The following is a 22,776-nucleotide window of genomic DNA, read 5'->3' as shown; positions in this document are numbered from 1 at the left end:
ACGACATTTTTTAAGTGCTAAAGGAGCCTTTGCTCCTTTTTAAACACTACTTAAGGGTGAAATTAGAGCTGAATAATGCAACACATGTTAAAACAAAATCTGCTGTGACAGATAAAAAGATCAGTAGCCAAAATATCAGGAAATTATGTATAATGTAAGTTTCTAAGATCTCTGCATCAAGACTTCCTGGATTCACACCAACTATGAGATAACAAAAACTTGTTTGCTTTCCTTCTCTCACAAATCAATCCTAAACTTCATAACAAATATCAAATGGAAGCAGCAGCAACACAGATTCTTTCAGTTCTCCATCCTTGATTCATTTATCAGTTGCAAAGATTCTCTGTTTCAAATGTGGTTATCTCCTTTCTTCTGACATGAAATTAAGGAAATTCTCTAAACTCTAGGAGACAGAGCAGAAATAACACAAGTCCAGATGAACCATGCAAAGCAGTCAGTATTTAATCATTACGGCATACCTAAGGTTTCTGGAGTAGAATTTGTCAAAGAGCTGAACAACTCGTTTTAAACAGGCACCTTAGTTTTTGGAAGAAAGGAAATAATTCCAAAGATGTATGCAAAACAAGTAATATTACGTACAATGTGTTGTCTCAGTATATACTAGAAATTAATAAAACAGTACAATTCTCACTGTGCTTTTTCCAAGAAAGGTTGGACCAGATGATCCTTGAGGTCCCTTCTAACCTGATATCCCAGGATTCTGCAAGTTTTCCATTTACTGATAAATTGTTGATCAAAACCAAAGGGGATCCAAATTTAAATATATGCATTTGCACTAGAGGCAGCTGAAAGACTGAAGAGACTATCAGGCTGCACACAAACCAAAACCCAAACATCTCCCGCTCAACTTCTAAGCTGGCAAGATAAAATTAAGTAGAAAAACAATCGCAACAAGTCTGCTTCAACACATCACAATATTTTAACTTTTCAACTTCAATCACATGCTTCTCCTAGACTAGTGAATCTGCATAACATCCAGCTAAGTGATGAGAGATATACTAAACAGATGTTGAATAATCCAGCAAACTTAATACCAGCTTTCTTTCCTGAACAGAATTAGTAGTTTAATTTTGTTCTGGCATGGAAGGGCTTAAAGAGTCAGTTTGCCTCACCTGTTTTTTCCCTTGCATTTTAAATTCTTATCAATATGTTTCCTGTACAAAGAAGCCATCTGTATGCCACTGACAGTTTACAGCTCTTTAAGGAAAAAAAAAAAAAAAAAAAAAAAAGAGCTTAAAACTTGGGATGTGGGGGGGTTGTCTCCATAAATGACACCTTCCTACACAAACTCAGAATATTTTAATGTAAAATCATTGCTTTTGCATTAACTATGGATTCATGACAAATTGTGAGATTGGAAAAAAAAAATATTCCTACAAGGAACATCAGGAGTTTCAGAGCAGATTTGCTTCAGCATTCACTTCAATTAATTATTTGCAGAAATAGACAAAAAGTAATTTCTGAAAGTCAAATTCAGATGTTTACTGGAACTTAATTTTAAAACTTGTTCTTTATCTGCACTGACACAGGTAGCTTCAACAAAAGATGTCCCCAGCCCCTCCCTTGAACATCCACTTCCAACATAATTAAATGTAACCCTTGTTCTTTCAACCACCCACAGTTTATTTGGAATTGAGGCTTTACAGTTACCTTGCGTGAAAACAAGAGGAATACGACCCAGAAAAAACATAGAAGCCCATGGATTCCTCAAGTTACTCCAACTGTCAAATTCTATCCCTCAAATGTTTTCTTTAAGCACTTCTGATGCAAATATTTCTGGAAGCACTGTTACAACTAGTCAGTAAAAATTTCAGTATTAAAAATGCTCCAATGTTTCTTTAAACAAAAAATGCTTTTGCATTTTCCAGGACACCTAAACCACTCTCTCTCCAGAAATCAGTAAATATGCAGCACTAGGAATAAGTTTACACTAGCTTTAAACATTCAGACTAAGTTCCTTGTTTTCGACAAATTAGCGGAAGCCTCATATGTAGATCTGAAAATAGTCTGGCCTCTTTCATAGTGCTTACAGTTACCAAAAAAAATAAAAATAGTCCTTGCAGCTAGTCCCATTTAGTTCCTTTACCCAAGGATTATGTCATCTTCACTTTTTCACCTAGTAGCTAAAATTATTCTTCTCATCTCAAATTAATATCATCCTCCTAACCAGCATTAATCTTCTTTTCTAAAGCAATGCAAAGCCTCCCTGTTTTGCAGAGTATGCTGAGTTGAAAAAGCATGTCACTTAAATACTGGCTGTAGAAGGATAATAATACATGCCCATTTCAGCACATGTTAAGCATTTCTCAACCACACAAAACAGGCAGCATCCCAGGGAATGCAGTTTGTCCAAATCCTCTATACTTGCATATGTGTGCTTAAGGCAAGAGAGCTCACTGTACTAAGCAGTGATCATCTACCACATAGTAGCCCCCCAAACAGGCAAAAATTATAATGAATAATGACAAGATAGGAAAAGCATTTTAATTTTCTAGACAGGGAAAAAACTCTGCCAAAAACCTTGGGTAGCTCTAGAGGAAACAGTCTGCTCTGAGCAGTTTTCTAATCGAAGACCCATCCTTCCTCCTTCACTTCCAAGCATTTCTTTCTACTATTCCTGCTTCATCCTGTATTCCAAATGTTAACAAATTGGATAAATTAATAGCTACCCAGCTGTACCTTCGAATATTGCTTCTGTGTTCCCACTGCCATTAGGAAATTCACTCTGGAAAACACTAGTATTTCATCATCCTCACTGAACGTTTTTTGAAAAAGCCAGTAAGAGACAAGAGCTGTGGCTGAAAGAAGGAAGAGCTAATGTACTCATAGCTTATCAGTGTTCATTTTCATAACTGCTAGAAGCGCAGGTCATACATAAAAAAAGCACAGTATCACACTAATTTAATATTGCATAATGACAGTGATTTTACTTCAATTTGTGAGAAAAGGCAACAGTTCCAAAAGACATTTTTTCCAAACAAGGTTCAGACCTAAGCTTACACTTTTTTCCCCCAGGCAAAATTAAAGCATTTCAACTAGTGTTATGCGAGTTCTTTCTACAAAATAGTCTTTAAAAAAAAGTTACTATTATTTATAGCTTATTTACACAGGAGCAACTCAGTGCACATCTGCCCCTAGAAGTCACATTTTGAAAGAGAAAACTAATTCCAGAATATTTATGAAAGCCTCAAAAAAGCAGTGGTGTTTTTTTTTTTTAATTCAAGTTACTCTAAGTAGATCTAAGGGAATATTGGGGGGTTCTTCACCTGTAGTTGACCCATCTGACACTGGGGACAGTTGTAAAAACTCTAGCTATCAATTAAATCCCTTGCATAAGTCAGTTATGTACACAGAGTCACATTTATAATATAAGTAACCTTCCAAACTATCACCACACAGATTTGTTACATCTTCATGTCATTACACTGCTATAAAAAGGTTTGATAGTACAGCACAAGATATGGACCATGCTCCTGTATCAGATTTGCCACTGTTACAATAGCTTGAAATTAAGACAAATCTGAAACTGTAGCAGCTTTTAAAATTTATTCCTAGATACTTCTCAAAACTGTAGCTGTAACACCTCACAGGATTTAGACATTTAACAATTTTGATGCAAAAAAATACATCTCCAACTAGAGGAAAACACATAGCACTGATCTGAGTTACATACAAAACAGTAAAGACAGTAGATTACTCTCAGTATTCTTATGTATACCAGTCTGTAGCACAAAGCTCTCCAGGAATGCATATTATACCTGCATGCTTTACTACAGTCATTGCTATTTATCAGTTTTCCACTTTAATTAATCAGACCCTGAATTATTTTTATAGACAGCAAAGCCACCACTTATTTTGCAGATGCTTTTGTGCTTTGATTGTAGTCTCCAAGAATTATTGTAACACAGAAAAAACACACAATGACAGTGAGATTTCCAAACAGTATTTTAAAAATAAAGATTAATAGTCTGTCTGGTATTACTCACCGTTGCCAAGTCTGGATACAATCCAATAACAGATAAAAACCAAAGACGTAATTTACAACAAGTTACAGAATATCATGAAGTCCTGGTGACACATCTAAGCAGGACTAAAGCAGTACAAGAGCAGCTTCACACAACTTTCTTAACTGTCAACATTACCTGCACTTAGACCTAATCAGTACTATTACTTGCACATACAAAAGCATGATCTCTCACAGAAACAATCTCATACAGCTATTTAGCAAGAGAGTTATTCAAAAAGTCAGAAAGTACTACAGTCAGCACTGTCTACAAAACTAACTTTGACCTTTCACATCCACATATTACCAAACAACACAAAATAATAAAAATCCACAAAACACTTTGGAGCGAGTTTTGGACTTCATACTAATCTTGATACAGTATATTACGTCACTTTTCCAAGAACTTTAGGCCAGCATAGCATTTTGCTCTGTTTATATCACTCAGCTCAATGTCTCAGCACTTGCATCTGCAAAAGTATACAATAATCTTTGCTAACATTTCAGATCCCCTTTCCTATGTGTAAATAACAGCACCGAGCAAAAACAAACTAGGACTTTAAAACTGAGATTAAAGTTCATCAGGTGGAAACACTATTAAATTACTGGTTAGAATTTACTATGGGAATTCTAGCCAGACCTTTGTGATGCATTCTTCTCCTTCTGCCAGATAAGGAGAGTCAGAAGGCAAGAAAACCAACAGCAAGGAAACAGGGTAAGGGAAAGGAAGACAGATACAGACAGTCAGAAGACACTGGCTGCTACTTCCTTGCAAACACAGCACTTGCTAATTGGCTGATAGCTAGATACAGTTTTGACCTCATTAACTTGGACAGAAAAAAGTCAACATTACATGTTATACTTGGAAACCATTCAAATGTCCCTACAGAGTAAAAAACTGTAACTTCCAGGCATTGAAGAAAGAAAAAAAAAACCCAAAACCTACATTCAGCTTCATTCTGTTTGCCATAAGGATGAAACTAATGCAAGGCACCTTGGAGATGAGGAGGCTAGGATCTCAGTCCTGGAAGGTTGCCAGAAGGTTTTTCCCCAAAGGTCTTCCCTTCTCTTGGAGAAGGAGAGGAGTGGAGGGAAGACAGGAAGATAAATTGGAAGAGATTGTTTACATGCCAAAATACTGGCAACAGCATTATTTTTCTTATTTTCTAGGAACCTTAACTTTATACAAAATTCCCAAATATTTTTGAGAGCGATTGTATTGACTGTTCAGAGTTCTTTGTTTTTTTATTTATTTTTTTTTTTAAATAATGAAGGCTGATAAGCTGCATTCAGATAGTTTATGTTTGGACAAAGAAGTATTTGAGATGGATTATCATGTAATTATTTAATACTATTTGAATTCAGCAGTTTACACCTCCCAACACTCATACGAGGTCACGCTTTTCTAGGGAGGGGGGGAGCATATAATTTGTCTGTCTTCTAGGAGGAAGGGGGCAACAAGGTACGGTATTTAAACAGTTGATGTTAGATCTTATCACAAATATCATATTAGCCTAATAGGCTACAGCAAACTACTCCTGCTGTTTGCTATTACAGCTTTAGAAATTCCAGTGAAGTGGTGATCACACAACTGCCTAGGAGCTGAATTTCTTCACTCCCAAACCAGCTACCAATAACAGCAGTTCCTGCATAAATGCAGATCAACTTCGCTAAGTATTCACTTTGTTTATAGAACAATGCTCAGCTCCTTTAAACATCAGAAGCCAACTGATTCAATGTTAACTTTAAAAAAAAGTTTAGGTCAGTAGGGTGAAAGGGGAGCTCTGTTTTGAAAAATACTGAAGTACATACATCTCAGTCAAAGTTCATTAATTAGTTTCTATATACAGGAATTTGCAGCAATTTTAAGGCACAAACCCACATTTTTGCTTAAATTAGTATGAGATGTATTTTAAAATTAAACAATCATTGAACTAGTTTGCATATAAACTGATAGGGAATGAATAGTGAGCAGATTCATTTTCTAACAACGATAATAGCTAGGAGACAAACTACATCTTAAACTTCAACGTTGCTCACATAAATAAGTACAAATACAGTATTCCCAAGCAGCTATGAAAAGCACCAGCAAATTTTCTGTAAAGGCTGTATTTGGTAGAATTTTCTCATAGCTGCCAGTGAGAGGCAATCGTATAGATTGCCTCTATATAGATACAACATTGAACAAGATGTAATTAAATAGTACAAATGCAAACAGGATGAAAAATCTGTGACAAAAAAAAAATCAAACAAGAAACAAAATTGGTTTTAATAAGTTTCTATATGCACAATTCACAGACAGCAAAGCATGCTGTTAAACGAAGAGGTAAAAACATCAGTTTAGGCTAAACAACACATTACTTTCAAAAAACTAACAAGGCTATAGGCTTTCCTTGATTTTACTCACTTTGTTTTCTGAACCAGGTTCTACTACTAAAATGTTCTACTACTATAGTCTAAAAGCTGTATTTCAGCACTAACAATGCAAAAAAAGGTGACTAATCTGATACTTTTTTTGGGTGGGATAGAAGGGAAGGAAAATGGTAGTACATGAGGGGAAACAGTAGGAAATTGCTACAAATACGTCCGCATAACTGTTCCTCTGACTACACAAGATGCAGTGAAACGGGTGGTAAGCGCTAACCTAAAAGTTTTTCTAAAGACTGTATACAGAAGAGTAAACTCAGAAAATAATTATATATTTTGAAAGATCTTCATCAAAAATCACAGGCAAAATCTTTGTATTCTGTTGCATGCTTCCAAGTCCTGCTCATGTCATCCACCTAAACCAGTATAATTTCAATGTCAGATTTTAACATGTTAGTGCAGATACCCTACCTTATCCACCCTTTGGCGGCACATTACTATATCACAATATTAATAATTAACCAGTGTTTTCCTCTTATGTCCATAGCTTCTTGGCCAAGATTAAAGGCAGGGCCACTCTACACTCCCAGAACTGAGAAGTACTTGGAGTAAGAACAATGCCTCTTCCCAGTGTCCAAATATTTTGTACAGACATTGCCAATAGAACCTTAAATTTATTAATGCTGCTGAACTAGATGTTAAGTGAATCTATATATGCATTTAGTTTAGCTTATGAAAGCATAAATAACTATATATATTATCTAATAAGAAGGACAATTAAACATTTTCAAAGAACACAGCCAATCCTTGCCCAACTAACTACTGTCCATCATCACTGATATCTGACTGAAGAGCAATTCTTTGCTAGGTCCAGGAGTCCCTCTTCATTCACACAGCATAATATAAAATAATTACCTTAACTCTTGCCTGCCAAACAAACCCTCTTGTTATTTTCAAGTCACTGTCTATTTGTGATAGAAAACAATAACTGTAATCACTACTCATTACATCTCAACTTGCTCAAATACAAGCCCACTCTTCAATGCCCTCCCTTCAAACTGAGTAGCAGCTAGTCTAGTCTGCTGAGTCCCGGTTTCAATATTCTGGGGTATACAGAGTAAGACCACAGGTACTACTACAACTTAAGCTACACTGTTTCATTTTTTTTTTCTCCCCCCAATCCCCTGCTATGACTCAGTTAATACTTTTCTCCTTTACAAAAACTGTTATTCTCACATGATCTTTCCTTTTGGCATCAATGCCTTGCTTCTCAAATTAACTATTAATCCCTTTTAACTCTTCTCTTAACCCAAACCAAGTTCTGCCCCATCCTTCACCTTTGCTATTCAATTTATCACTCTTCACATAACCACTTTTACTCACTTTCTTTGAGAAAGGCGGCATAAAAAGCACATGACTAAAGCAGATAGAAATAAAAACAATATCAGAGTGCTGTTAGATCTGGACAAGGAAAAGGTCTTAAAGATCACCTTAAGTTAAAATTTAAGTTGGTCACATGTAAGACTTTCTCCCGCAAATTTTGCTGTGATCTATCTCTCAGTACTGATACTAGCACCTCCCTTTGGACACAATCCTTCAACACTTGTTTATGAGGCTCTAATCCACCCTTCTGCTTCCCACACTATTTTGTCTCATACCAATGATGGAAATACCCTTTTGGAGAAAGTTTAGTTCATCACTAGTGATGTAGGTACAGCATGTTTTTCATTTATGCAACCTTTTGAATTATTTACCAGCAAAGTCACTTGCTGAAGTGCTAAGAAAGTCACAGATTAGAAGTACCAATACTTCCATTATATAGACAAAAAGTAGAAACTCAGATGCCAAACCAAAAGCTGTACATACAAGTTTACCTCTCTGTCTATACCAACTTGACATGACAGTCTGCCCCCAGACTCATAGTGGTAATCACAAGCTGGAAAATCTTCTAAACGCCCAACGTGATGTTCACAAGCAGTACCGCTGCTATTGCTTTTTCAGTATTTCAGCTAGTAGTGCCTAATCCCAATGTAAACATATTGCAATAAATGGGTCTCAGGACAGTTTCCCTGAAGTCTTCGCAAAGGCATAAGTATAGAGACACTCCAAATCCTCTCCATTCAAAGTGGCACTTAAGATTCTTAAAATCACCCTCAAACATATATGAGCCAGCAATAACTATCGGCTCACTGCTACTTTAAGCATCTTACAATATAGTCTAAGAACAGCCTTTTAAGCCTCCTCAGGTTCCAGTATAGTATAATTTTCAGTTTTGCAAATCACCAAAGGAACTGAGAAACTTACTATTTTACTATCAAAGAAGTAGTGACAATTTTAGAGGGTTTGCTCAAAATTGCCACCACAAATGAAAAACTAAGGTACAATTCAAGCAATTCAGTAGATGGCACTCTTCCACCAGAATCAAGAGAAAACCACGTCCTCACATAAACAAGGGGTACCTTGGAGGTGTCCTTATTTTTAGTGTGTAAAACCAGTTCCTACTCATTAGAGCGTTTCTTATTTTTTTGTGCTTTTCACAGAACATGGCAAAATAGCTTATTACATGTCAAAATATTAAGATTACTATGTTTTGTAAAAATACCTGTAATTTTACTTAGCTATTTTGTCCAGACATTTGTGCTATTACACATAGTTCCATTTCACACCACAAAAATAGCTGCATATCAGTGTTGCATGAAGTAGTATTTTTGTGGCTTTTGCTTACCAGAAGTCTAACTTGAGATGGACAATTAAAAGGTTGACATTGTCCCTAGAAGTTGCTTATGCAAGCTTCCTTCATACCTCCTCAAATGTATTATGGTCATTTATTTTGAAAAGTTTAAGCACTATCTCAACATCACTAGTAAACATTTAAAATCAAATTTAAACTAAATGCAAAAATAGCATCAAAAAGATTAAGTGGTCATTAGAAAAACCTAAATTAAGTAGCCAGATCAAAAAAAAAGATGACATTAAAACATGCAGTTCTCCAGTATGACTAAAACGTGAAGCATAGCATTAAAAGTAACACTACCCATTCCATCCTAACTCCTCTTTTCAAAGTTGTTGCAAATGCCACCTCAGATCCTGTAGTTTGCTCTTTCTTAGTATAGTTGAGGACTTCAGATGGCCCCAAGAAAGGCACCACTCAACAGCGCTAAAGAGTTCCCATGAGAGTATAAACACAGAGCTACTGTTTTGCACAGGCTGTGGATGTCAGAAACAAATAGCTTTTATTAGCACTGAGAAGGGGATAATTCAGTGTTACGAGATCTCCAAGTACCCGCAGCCCAGTTTAAGACTGCAAAAGGATGGAAAACCGATCATCAACAGCAAAGCACAGTCCAAGGTAGGTCTCCTATGCATCCTTCCTGCGGTTTTTCTAGTAGGCACTTCAACTACTAGATGGAGGGAAGGTATTACCTTGCAAGTCTAGCTTCAATGATTTTTTTTTTTTTTTTATACTTGGATAATCTGCTCACTTTTTAGCCTTGTGTACTTCCAGTTCCTGTCAGATTCCAAATAATGTCTGATATTTCAGGTAGTACTCATCTGCCCTGCTATTACAAGAGTGTTTGTTTTACTTGTTCTCATCTGCTAGCGATTTCTGAGGCTGAAGAGCTATTTTGATTAACTTTGACAGAAGGGAAGAAGTCTTGCAGACAATACCTTGCTATAAGTTTTATGAAAATAGGAAAATGAGAAGAGAGAAACCAAGATTAGTCCCATATCCCATCAAAAGGAGAAAGGTGGCAGCATTACCTCAACATCCTAAAACAGAGGCTCTGTATAAAATGCTGGCAATCACAGGAAACATTTCAAAAGTTACAACACACAAGTAATTATACTACAAGATAGAGCCATACGATAGCAGTCTTCACAGATAAAATGTCTGTTTCTTTCCTGTAGATAAAAGTATCCAAAATAATGAATACCCATATATTACAACTCATTTCCTATAATTAAAACTGTTCCAGTTCCAAGGGAAGAGGAACCCCATTCACTTCATATGATGGCTTGAAGGAAGTGTCATACATGGCAAATTTGAGCCTTTCAAAGATGCAGAGCTGTACCTGTTTATGCTGCTCAGCACTTCTAAGGTTCCTCCACAATCCTGTAGGATTAACTGAAACATCTAGCAATAATTCTGCAAGAATTACTTGTCTTAAAAATACACACACTGAAATTTAAGTTTGACCTCTAATTTATTAGGAGTGAGGAAACGATCAGATGGGTAAAAAAAAAGCTGAGCATTTGTCTACGTATGCTGCATAGTCAAGGAAAGGCTGCAGAAACAGAGCAGAGGTTTTCCTTTCCACACAGTGCTGCTGTGTCCTTCATACAACCCTGCTCCCCAAATGCCAAGAGAAGACATTCACATTTTCACTGTTCCTTTTTTTTTTTTTTTAAATGGTAAAAAGAAGGCAAGGTAAAGAGCAAGTATGCACAAAGATGTGCTTAAAGAAAAATACAGCCGGATTCCTCAGAAAATTATTACTTTCAAAATGACAGTTGTTCAAGAACAAAACTAAGGAAGTTTGGAATTAGTTTTTTTAAGCAGTTTGGTTCCCACTGAAATCTTCAGCAACTTATTTACACATGAGAACCACTCCAAGAGAGTGAAACAGCTGCTGCTTAGTTAAAAGATAAAAGTATTTAAAAACCTAGCAATCATACGTCTTCCAAAAAAAGTAACCTCTATCATCAGCTCTAGTCACAGTACTACCCCCACAAATAAAATTTTCAAGAGACATTTTTAAAAAAAAAAAAAAAAAAAAATCAGTCACTGTTTGAGGTAGATCTTCACCACAGTCCAGAGTTTTACTGAGGTTTAATGTCAAAGCCTGAAGTTACAGATGTCAAATAGACAAGGTTTCTCTGGGGAAATTTCCAGTTGTGAAAAACAGTGCTTCAGAAACACCATAACATGAAAACATCCAGGGCCTCAGACAAAAGAAAAGTATTGTCTGGAACAGGACTCTTTAACCAACCTCAAGATGGTTTCTAAACTGCAAATCCAGATCATTAAAATTAGCATGGCATGGTACCGTAGTCAATTCAGAGCTGCTTTGAGTCTGGAGAACCTGCATTGATACAGCGTAATTCACTGCTTAAAATGTTTTGATTAAAACGTCTGTTTTCATGTTTTGAGATAGCTCTTTCTACTCAGCAATAGAGAAAAAAAATGAAATTAATTAGTTCTGAAAGTTCACTTCTGTAACACCTTCCACCAAAAAATACAAGAGGAAACCAGTGATGTAACACTGCCAGCTACTGCAATCCACTGAAGTTGCAACATGTGGAAGTCTTACATATGCTCTGCATGCTGAGGAGTAAAACCACAGGAGGCTCAGATATTAGCTGGAGTAGTAAGCATTTAAGTTGATATCTATCAGACGAAATCACCCATGATGATGTTCTTAAACATTTACCAGAAAGAAAAAAAAACAAACCAAACCAAAACACACAGAGGGAAAAAGTATTGTTTCAAAGATTTGGCCAGAAAAATTTGAGGCAAATAAATACCACCTTTACAAGGTATCACTCAAAGTTTATTTGTTCTTTCAAATGTTAACATAGCAGAATGGCAATCTTAAACAGGAACAAATAATCCTGTTGTATATTTACAATGGTCAGTAGCTCCGTGAGAATTGAAAAAGAAAAAACCCCACAAACATTTCAAGAAAAGCATTAGACTTCCTGACGGTAAAGAATTCCACTGGAGCTAAATTCAAGCCACATATATGCTAAGAGAAAAAGCTAAGTGTATTTTCCCTTACAAAAAGAGAATAGCCAACTGCATGCAGATTCACTTTAATTCTTTGATGCATCACAAGTCTGGAAGTGTTTTGCTTGCAAAGTACCCCAACTTCTTTTGCAATGAAGGACTAGAAAAACCCCTGACTGACACATGCTAGCACTGCAACCTTAAGCCTGATTACTACACATCTTTCCCCATGAATGCCCAGGTTCCTAACTTCAGTCTCCAGGAAAGGCTGAAAGTAGGCGGCGCTCTAATCAAGAATCACCTACAAATTCCCACACACATTTCAAGTCTGCTCAACTCTCTAAACTTGGCAAGTGTGCAGAAAACAGGTAGTCTTCAAATTAACCATGTGGTAACAGGGCTGCACAGTCAGGACAAAGAAACATTTCAACAGAATCAAGCCTTATCCCTCCTCACAGGCCACATACACAACTCAAACTCAGTCCTCTTGAAGCAGAGCAGAAAGCGGAAAGAGTTAAATCACTCACCTCAGACCACCCAAGATGGCCTCTTCCAGAATGGATATATTCTTGGAAACGATTCACGGACAAGAGCTACAATTAACTCTACCAGTAGCCTCCCTGTACTAAAGCACATTTACAAACTGTAAAGTAGTATTTTTAAAGAATCATTCAGTGAGAAAAAGAAATTAGTCACATACAGACACTGAAAATCACATATGTTTAAGACAAAGACAGGATAACTACATTTGAAAGGCAAGCAGAGATTATTTTTATTCACCAGTAATTTCTAATAATTCAAAATAGCAACTGTAAAAGGAACAATCTCTTCACAGTATCTCCTCAAATACAAGTGAAAAAAGGAACATTAACTAGTGACCTGTTGTATAAATCCAGGATTTAAAAAAACCTACCACGGTAGACTGATACATGTATTCCAGTCAAACATCAAAAATAGTATGCTGAATGGCATTTATTAGTAGACTTTTAAAAAGAAAAAAGGCAACCAGAGAAGTAACATACCAAATAATAGCTATGACCAGCACTGAACTACTAAGATACTTCAGACTACTATTTTAAAAAGTTATTAGAAGTTGAAAATAATATATTTATAATGATTCAGTATTACCCATACAGAATGAATTTATACTGATCATAGAATCATTCAGGTTGGAAAAGACCTTTGAGATCAAGTCCAACCACCAACCCTACTCTACCAAGTACACCCCTAAACTATATTGCCAAGCACCACATCTAAACGACCTTTAAACACGTTAAGGGATGGTGACTCAATCACCTCCCTGGGCAGCCTGTTCCAATGTCCGACAACCCTTTCAGTGGAAAAATTTTTCCCAATGTCTAGTCTAAACATACCCTGGTGCAGCTTGAGTCCGTTCCCTCTTGTTCTATCATTAATTACCTGTGAGAAAAGACCTGCACCTACCTCTCTACAATGTCCTCGTAGGTAGCTGTAGAGAGCCATAAGGTCTCCCCTCAGCCTCCTTAAGACTAAACAACCCCGGTTCCCTCAGCCGCTCCTCACAAGACCTGTTCTCCAGACCCTTCACCAGCTTTGTTGCCCTTCTCTGCACTCTCTCCAGCACCTCAATGTCTTTCTCGTATTGAGGTGCCCAAAACTGAACACAGTAGTTGAGGTGCAACCTCACCAATGTCACGTACAGGGCGACAATCACCTCCCTGCTCCTGCTGGCCACACTTATTCCTAACACAAGCCAGGATGCCATTGGCCTTTTTGGCCACCTGGGCACACTGTTGACTCGCGTTCAGTCACTTGTCAGTCAGTACCCCCAGGTCCTTTTCTGCCAGGCAAATCTCCAGCCACTCACCCCCAAGCCTGTAGCACTGCATGGGGTTGTTGTGACCAAAGTGCAGGATTCAGCACTTGGCCTGGTTGAACCTCATACAACTGACCTCAGCCCATCGATCCAGCCTGTCTAAGTCCCTCTGCAGAGCCTCCCTACTGTCAAGCAGATCAACACTCTCACCTAACTTGGTGCCACCTGCAAACTTACTAAGGGTGCATTCTAACCCTTCATCAAGAACATTGATAAATATGTTAAACAGAAGCGGCCCTGGTACTGACCCCTGCGGAACACCACTTGCGACCGGCCACCAGCTGGATTTAACTCCATTGATCAGCAGCCTCTGGGCCTGGCTGTCCAGCCAGTGTTTTACCCAGCAGAGTGTATGCTCATCCAAACCATGAGCAGCCAGTTTCTTCACTAGAATTTCATGGGAAACAGTGTTAAAGGCTTTACGGAAGTTGAGGTGAACAACATCCACAGCCAATCAACTTTCAGGATTCTCCATTAATACCCTAAGAAAACACTAACAAGTTCTTCTGATGAAATTAAACTCAGTTGGGGATAAATTAAGTACATTTGTGTAATTTACAGTTATATGCATTTACTGTACTATAGCAGACAATGAGAAGTTTCAGAATACATAGGATTCTCTACTTTCAGGGTAGGTTTTTTTGTAGAATAAACGATGTGGACAAAGTTTTTAAATATTTTACCTGTTTTGTAACTGAAATATGGTAATTTTAAGTTTGACACTAAATATAATTTCAAGAATATTTTACAAGAACAGTCTCTTTGACAGCTTTCCTATAGCAGGTGAGGTTATATTCCTAAAAATGCCAACCCATGACTCTGTAGATTAGAACAGCAAGTGTTAGTAGTATCTTCTTTGTCAGCAAGTGTTAGTAGCATCTTCTTTGTCAAATTGGATACAACTACTGTAATAGCATACTATGATATTTGAAGAATGGTGCAAAGTAGTTTTTCCCCTCGCAAACTTACTCAAGGCCATTGTTTTCTGAACTTGCCCAGCATTCTAATTGCAACAGTAACCTTCACTACAGACAAAAAAAAGTGAAGGCAGAGAACATGATCAGATCACAGCATGATTACCATACAAGTTTTCGTGCCAGCTTCCTTGACATTAAAACTCACCTCTACACTACACCAACACTCAGCGTTTTATTTTTTACCATAGCATAGAAACTGTTCCATCAACTGTTCAGGCGTTTGATAAATTTTGCTTAAGCAGCAAAGATTACTTCCTTGCTAATAAACCACAGAAGCCAAGAAAATTTTGTGTTTATACAAATGATTACAATGTGAAGTACTCAGTTGAAAATGAAGTTTGTGCAACCATACTGCTTAACAACTTCATTGTTAAGGAATTCTTTCCTCCATAGGAATCAGCCAGCTTTTAAGCACATGAGCCACAATACAAACTCAAGCCAGAGGTCCATGCGGCTTAGCACTGCCTCCTACAACAGCAGTCAATGTTATTTAAAGAGAGCACACAAGCCTGGCCACTTTTCACAGCTTATTTCCTTTCCATTCCCAAACCAAACCCTCCTAGTGAATTTGGTCTGCTAGAGGACAAATCCCAGTCTAGTCCCTTTAGCATTTCCTTATTGAGCCATTGTCTCCAAGTTTGTCCATTCCCCTCCCAAATGCCCTGGTAAGGCCTTCTAACACCATCTTCTACACCTACAAATTCCAGAATTTCACTACTTACTATATTCAAGCTAAAAACTGTGGTTTATCTTTTAAATCAGTCTAATAGTACTTCAGTGAATGCCTCCTAGTTTTTGCACAGCAAATTCACTAAGTGACAGCTCAGCATGCATTTTAAACAGTGTCCTCTTGATTTTACAATCCTTGATTATATTTACCCCTTCTCCTCCTCTCTAAACTGAGGAGCCCAAGCATTGTTAATCCTCTTGTAAGGCAGCCACACTATTCTCAATAATTCTAATTTCCCTTCTCTAAATCCATGGCACTTAAAATGCAGAAACCAGGAAAACATAGGACTCAATGTGGACACACCATAGTTCTGCGACAGCAAAATGATGCTTTTTTGTTCACCATGCTCCTCTAGAGTTTGTTGGGCAGATCTGGTAACAACAAATCAAAAAACCAAGTTTCAGTGGTTGGTTCAGAGAAAATACATATCCACTTATCCACTGATTTTGAAGCTTTGTACTTTTGAGTGCTGCGATCCTTACATCTCAAAGACCTAGTTTAAGCAAACTCTATTTTTCTTTACTATACTGTATATATTACATATAGTACATTAGTTTCTAAGTATATAATACAGTAATTATTATATATATATACATATATATATCAAGTAATGTCAGCTTGAATTCAGACAGGCGAATTACTATGAAATTATACACAAAACTTACAAACTAAACATTTAAGTAGCATTTCTGGAATTGAAGTAGTGTCTCCCAAGTTTCTGCAGCTTGACTAGGAATCAATTCCCCCCCACCCCCCTCAGGTCAATATTGAAAATAGAGGAAGACTACATTTGTAAAGGACAGCCCAACTCTGAGTTACAAAAGCCTGTAGGTAGGCAACAACCAAATACTTCCCTCCTCCAGGTTTTAGAAACTATCCTTCTTTAAAAGGATTTCACTAAGGTAACAGCTAAAGTCTGTAAGCATTCCGCCCAGGCCAGGGTGCACTAGACACAGGTAAGTTAACGTCACTTTTGAGTGTTTAAGGGAGAATAGCCTTTCCCTAACCTTAACAAAATAGCAAGGATCTCTACAACTTTTGCGTACTGAAATGAAACGCAGGCAGCTTCCATTTGCCAGAGGAACTGATGACAGTGAACACATCTAGTGCTTATTATGCCAAGGCAGATGACCTTACCCTCAGGTGCAAAAGTAATAACAGCCTCACTTCTAGCTGTTTTATAATGGAGAAAACCCATCAAGACCATTTTTTTTTTGTGACTACCATACACTCACATTTAAACCACACACCACTGTAATTGGTACAATTATAATTGTAATTTCTGGTACTAAAATAGAGCTAGCTTCAAATAAAGTCTGCTGCAAATATAAGTCAGTTCTGCTGCAAAGTAAGGGACTGAACAGAAACTGATGCATTCAAACATTGATCACTTAGCTCTCCAACTATAGCTATGTAACAGCTATGACATCATTTACTTACATATCTGTAGAAGTTAAGCTTTTGTTTCTGTATATTTGCAAACCGCTGTAACAGGGACCTTTTACGGCTGTTAGCACTAACACTACACTGAATCCATTACAGGTAACTTTCCTGCATTAGAAGAGATGGGCAGCACAAATGTAATCAAAAAATCTGGTCTGGAAATGACAAAATGCACTGTTAGTCATGCACAACAAGTCTATTAAAGTGCTGGAACTGCTTCTGGTTATCATACACTAAAATGCAAACTGCTGTTCCTAAATATTTTGTAACCAAAATTCACTGTTAGCACCTTATGACCTGGTGCTTCTCCCACTGGGAATTACCAGAGGAAAGAACAGATCATCAAAAGTCAGTGAAGTTTGCCCAGGAAATGTCACCTCCTCCCCACTTTTTTTTTTTTAAAAAAATTTTTACCCAGAACAGCATTTATTTGATCTGGAAATTATTGGCAGAGTGTTCATATGGGAAAAACAAACAAAACAAAACCCAACAAAACCACAGTTCTTTTGAACTACCATAGTTCAAAAGTTAAGTAGTTTTTGTCCTTTGCTACTCAAGTAAGAAACAATATTATCAAAGTTAACTCCTGCTACCTCTTCCTCACAGCATCCCCTAAAACATGTATAAATCCCATTCTATTTTACTTTTTTTTTTTTAAACTATCCTTTCTACTATTAACATAATTGGTACTATATTCACAGTACTTCCACGGGCAATATCTGAAAGAAAACCATAGGCAGTGTCTGTCAAGTGCTAGGCAGCCACATATACTATGGGTAATCGAAAAAGTTTTGGGATCTACATTTTTGGTTCGGTTCATTCTCTTTAACTGAAAGGTAGAAAAGTAAGTACAAAACAAGTTTAAGAAAATGGTAGTATTCTTTGTGAGTGGCTGTTATTTGAATATTATTTCCTTTGGCCAGCAGCCAAACACAGGCACATTACTAATAAGACCGTATGTTAAAAAGGTAGGCTACTCAATCTCTTTTTTTCCAGGTTAGTAACTCACCAGGATTTCTTTCCAGTGTTCTATTTCCCACCTAATTATTTTAAAGAATGAGAGGATATTCACCATGTCAGCAAGAAATCTCATTATATTTAGTCATTTAGAATGAAGTTTATTGGGGGCTTTTTTTAGCGACTTGCCCTTTTTTCTGACATTTAAGGGCAGCAGCGAAGCTCATTTCACTGTACCAATTTATGACAAGTTCAGAACATGTATAAAAGGGAATGCCAGGTAAGTTACTGCTCTGCAGCCTATTCTGCACATTAATAAACATCACTAAGCTGAGTAACTGTACTTCTAATATCAACACTACAAAGTTCAGTCAAGAATGTTTTTCAACTGTGAAGATGAACATCTGCTCTGTTTAACAAGGTAGTAAGACTAGATAGAGCATATGCTGAAAAAATACAGGCATGCTAATCCTATCAATTTAACATTAAGTGATCACAAAAAATTAGCATTCTATTATTTGTCCCCTAATGAGCAAGTAGAAAAATGCAAATTGCTTTTGTCCATCTGCTGCCGCTGACCACAACTTGGTGTTTCTAGGTGGGAAAGAGGCAGAACCTTTAGTAGAAAAGGTTTTCAAAAACATTGGATACCAGCTGGATTACCTCGTTAGCTGGCTACTCTTGAGGTGTTAAATATATCAACTTAACATGAACCCAAGATCTAATCATGTTAATCAAACACATACAGAGTATAAGCCTGGCAGCAGCTTCAAGAGGCTATGCAGAGCAATCACCTGCTTGAAATGGCATGAATCACACAAAATAAAGTAGTAGCTCACTAAGCAGAAGTATAAAGGTCGTGCTTCCTTTGGATCTGCATCCTTTCTTTAGTTCCTTGGTTTCAAAAGTTAAAACTGCTCCTGTGAAGACTTTTTACAATACTATAGGAGCAAGAGGAGACAATTAGTTCTTTGAGAATCCATGTGAGGTACCTCAAAAGCGTGACTTTGGTCTACAGACTTCTTGGTGGAGAACCTAACCTCCTCTCTCTACCAATATTGCTCTTACGAACACTGGTTTGAGTGGGACAGGCTAAGACTTACTCTGGACATGGAAAGCAGTGGTCACTGCAATTATATTATCTCAATTTTAGAAGGAAATTAAGCTTCAAGTTGTCCAAACCGAAACCAGGTTTTGTTACTACCTTTTTAAGGCACTTATGGAACAAAATCCCATGACATTGAGTAAAATGAATAAAGTAGCCTTTAGTTATTTCTATCAAGCTACAGACTTCTCTGTAGAACAATGATCACATTGATTTTGCAAACTGCAACACTTCAGACTGCACTTGTTCTGAGTATTACAAGATCAGCATCATTGTTATTACAAAAAAATTCAGTTTCACATGTTTTAATTAGCTCAATCAGCATAACCTAGCATTCCTCAAAGCACTTAATCTTGCACTTTGTTTTCTATACTAGCAGACACACACTCCAAGTTCCACCTACTTTCACTATTCTTGACACTTAAGATGAAATTCAAAGCAAATGAAAAATCTGAAAGTACAGAATCACTGATGCAGAGTAGAACTACTGTGGACAAATCACTAGGGAAGATCTATTCCTGAATTTCAATGAAAAGTTTTTACTAATAAAATATTAAAAACAAACTTAATTCAGCAATTGATATAGCTGCCTCAATACAAGCACTACCAATAACTAGATTTTTTTTTTTTTTTTTTTTTTAAGAGAAGCTTACAGATTCAAAATAGACTAAGTCTTTGGAGGAAGTGAGTAAGTTAGAACAACCAGTACACAGACCAAGGCTGTCATCAAGGGGTACAGATCTCAGACATAAAAGCAGGTTTGAATCTCTTACCAAGGAGAGATTTTGATTGCAAGACAAAATAGTTCTCCTTTGGGGCAGAGCATCTTAAATTGAACATCAACGTGTCGGATCAGGCTAAATGATAGCCCCAGAAAAAGTAGTTTCATGAAAGCATTGTAAAAATCAAGATTAAACAGGATTCAATATGAGCCTCCAGAGGCTGGCAGAATTGCTACATATTTTTGAAATCTACTAAATACGGAATTATACCACTGTACCACAGTCCTCCCTACCGAAATATTTCAGTTTTAGCAGTTTCCAAGACCTTCATTATTTTAAACTGTGCCTAAATTCAGTGATACAAACATCACTGCCAGAGATTTAAATTATGTCAATAGACCTGCACCTGTATTTGCACTGGAAGTCAACAGGAGTAGCAACTTAGGGTTCCCTTTGATAATGTAAGCTGTACTATTATCAAGTGCCTATGATAAAAGCATTGACATGAAAAAGGCCACCCAAGTCACCACTAGTTGAATACTAAGAGGCTATGCTTGATTAGCATTCAAGTACCAATTATGACATCACAACTTACATTTATGGTTCAGCAAAATAAGGCAACTTCAAAAGCTGCTGAAAAACAACATACTGGCAGTGGGTAACGCGCTCTCATATGCTGTTTTGGTTTGCAAGTAACACAAACTTCTTCCTTGGGCCAGCAAACATAAATACACTTCACATCAAAGAATTAGATCTCTGGAAAAGCAGAGTCTTGTCTACTTAACCAGATGTACTTTACAGAATTAAAAAAAAACCCTGCATTTTTTGAAAAAATTATAATCATCAGCTTGATAGCACACTGCAGGATGGGCCACATCAAGAGTAGCAAGAGGAAAAGAGAAGACCCAAGAGATTGAAGATAAACACCTACCGCAGTATCAACCCTCTCAAAACTGCCAAGGACTCTACTTTTTCAAAATGTGAAGCCATTACCAGTTAGTAAGATTAAGGACAAAAGGAACTGTTCCCAAAATCCACATCCTGCAGTTTTGTTTAACTGCATATAGAATGTAATAATTTACAAGTTTTACTCTGGTTTTCACTGGGCTTCTACACAGATAACTCTACAAAAACAAACGTGCTGTGGGAATCCTGATAATTAGTGTGGGTTTTCACTGTTCCATTAAACTGAGAAACAAAAAACAGTTCTAGAAAAGCAATAGGAAATATATAAAAATAATAACTGAGGGCATTTCTAGTCACCTTAAAGGTAATATGCAAGAACACTTCTCTTCATATTGTGAAACCTTTGTAAAGAGATCTGGGCACTTAGAGGTCTAATGCAGTTAGAAAATTTCTGCCAAACAGGAAGTTTTGCTAGGAAGAGTTTGCAATCTTGATTTGTGCTTTCGGGCTTTATCACACCTCAAATCGTGAGCTGCTTCTATTTTTCCAGGCATGACTTTACCAAAACTGCTCATTTATTCTCCTGCAGCAATAATGCTACTTCAGTTTTAAAAGCCGTTCCACAGCGACAGAGAGAACAAATCCAGTAAAATGTCAAATTAAGAGCCTAGTGAATTAGGTTTTCTGACTCCTGGTACAGTGTTCAAGTTGGGTCCCAGCTGTCCAACTCCGTGTTAAACTTTATCCCAACAGCATCAAATCCCACAATCCACACTGCCTCAGTGTTTCACAAATAGCTAGCAGGTACAAGAAAACAGGCCACGCTAGTGCTATGGCAACACCTGCAGCCTTGCAAACTTTGCATGCTTTCTGAAGACATTTCCCTCCCCGAGCTTACCATGACCCAGCAAGTTTGAAGCTGCAAGGCTATATCCAGTAGGCTTCTACCCTGTCAGTAAAATACCTACAGGGAAGAAGAGTTTTCATTCTAAAGTTCATTTTTGTAAATTATAGTATGAGATTTAATACAATCATACTTCAGGTATTTTTGAACAAAGGCAATTCCTACTAAAAGCTGTTTGTTAGAATTACAGTATATGTGATAATACTTCAAATCAAAGACCTGCTATGGCATAGACATCCACAGCCACAATCGCTTTGAGGTGCACCTGTGCCAGCATGGCCTTATGCATGGGCCACAATGCCTTCAGAAATACACCTGCTCCAACATGCCCTTATCCACAGCCAGTCCCTTCAGAAGTAAACCTGCTCCAACAAGGTTTTAGCCCATGGCTGCAGTCCCTCTAGGGGTGTAGCTGCTCTGTGGTGGGCTTATCCATGGCCACATGCTCTGAGGTGCTCCAGCATGACCTCATGCACAGCCACTGATGCTTCAATGTTTACCTTCTCCAGCATGAACTTATCCTTGGGCCCCAATCCCTTCAGAGGTATACATCTGCTGCGGCACAGACATAACCATGGCTACAGACACTTCGAGATGTACCTGCTCTGGCACAGGCTTATCCATTTACACAGACACTCCACGGTGTCCTGCTCCCACGTGGACTCATCCACAGGTCACAGTCCCTTCCACTCAAGTTCACACTGGAGTTCCAGCCCGTCCAGTACAGCAGTACAGAAACAGCAGCGATGCCCTGGCCATCTGCCAGCCCAGGTGCATTGCCATTGCTGGTATCAAAGTGTTCCCAGGCACAGCAGAGATAAGCAGTACCACAAGAAGTAATAACAAGAAGCAGCCACTAATGAGCACTAGACTCTAACATACAGTAAGGCAAGCAAGCCCCATGGCAAGCCCAGAAGCCTGCTGATTAATAGCTAAACAGCAATAACAGCTGTAAATTCGATCTAGCACATTTCAATCAAATTTGCTCCTATCTCAAACCCTTTGAGCCCTACACTAGGCACCAAAAAGGAGTTTTGTGGTTTAATCCCAGCCAACAA

The 22,776-nt window shown here is 37.6% G+C and overlaps 1 protein-coding gene across 5 annotated transcripts in view; it reads right to left on the bottom strand.

Moving 5' to 3' along the window:
- STXBP5 (syntaxin binding protein 5) overlaps positions 1-22,776 on the bottom strand; it is a 112,980-nt gene that overhangs the window by 81,387 nt on the left and 8,817 nt on the right. The gene's annotated exons all lie outside the window — the stretch shown is intronic.

Source organism: Leptosomus discolor, chromosome 2, assembly GCF_034619465.1.
Source record: "Leptosomus discolor isolate bLepDis1 chromosome 2, bLepDis1.hap2, whole genome shotgun sequence".
NCBI lineage: Eukaryota > Metazoa > Chordata > Aves > Leptosomiformes > Leptosomidae > Leptosomus > Leptosomus discolor.
The sequence above is the reverse complement of the archived record's forward strand: the minus strand, read 5'-3'. Positions and strand labels throughout refer to the sequence as shown.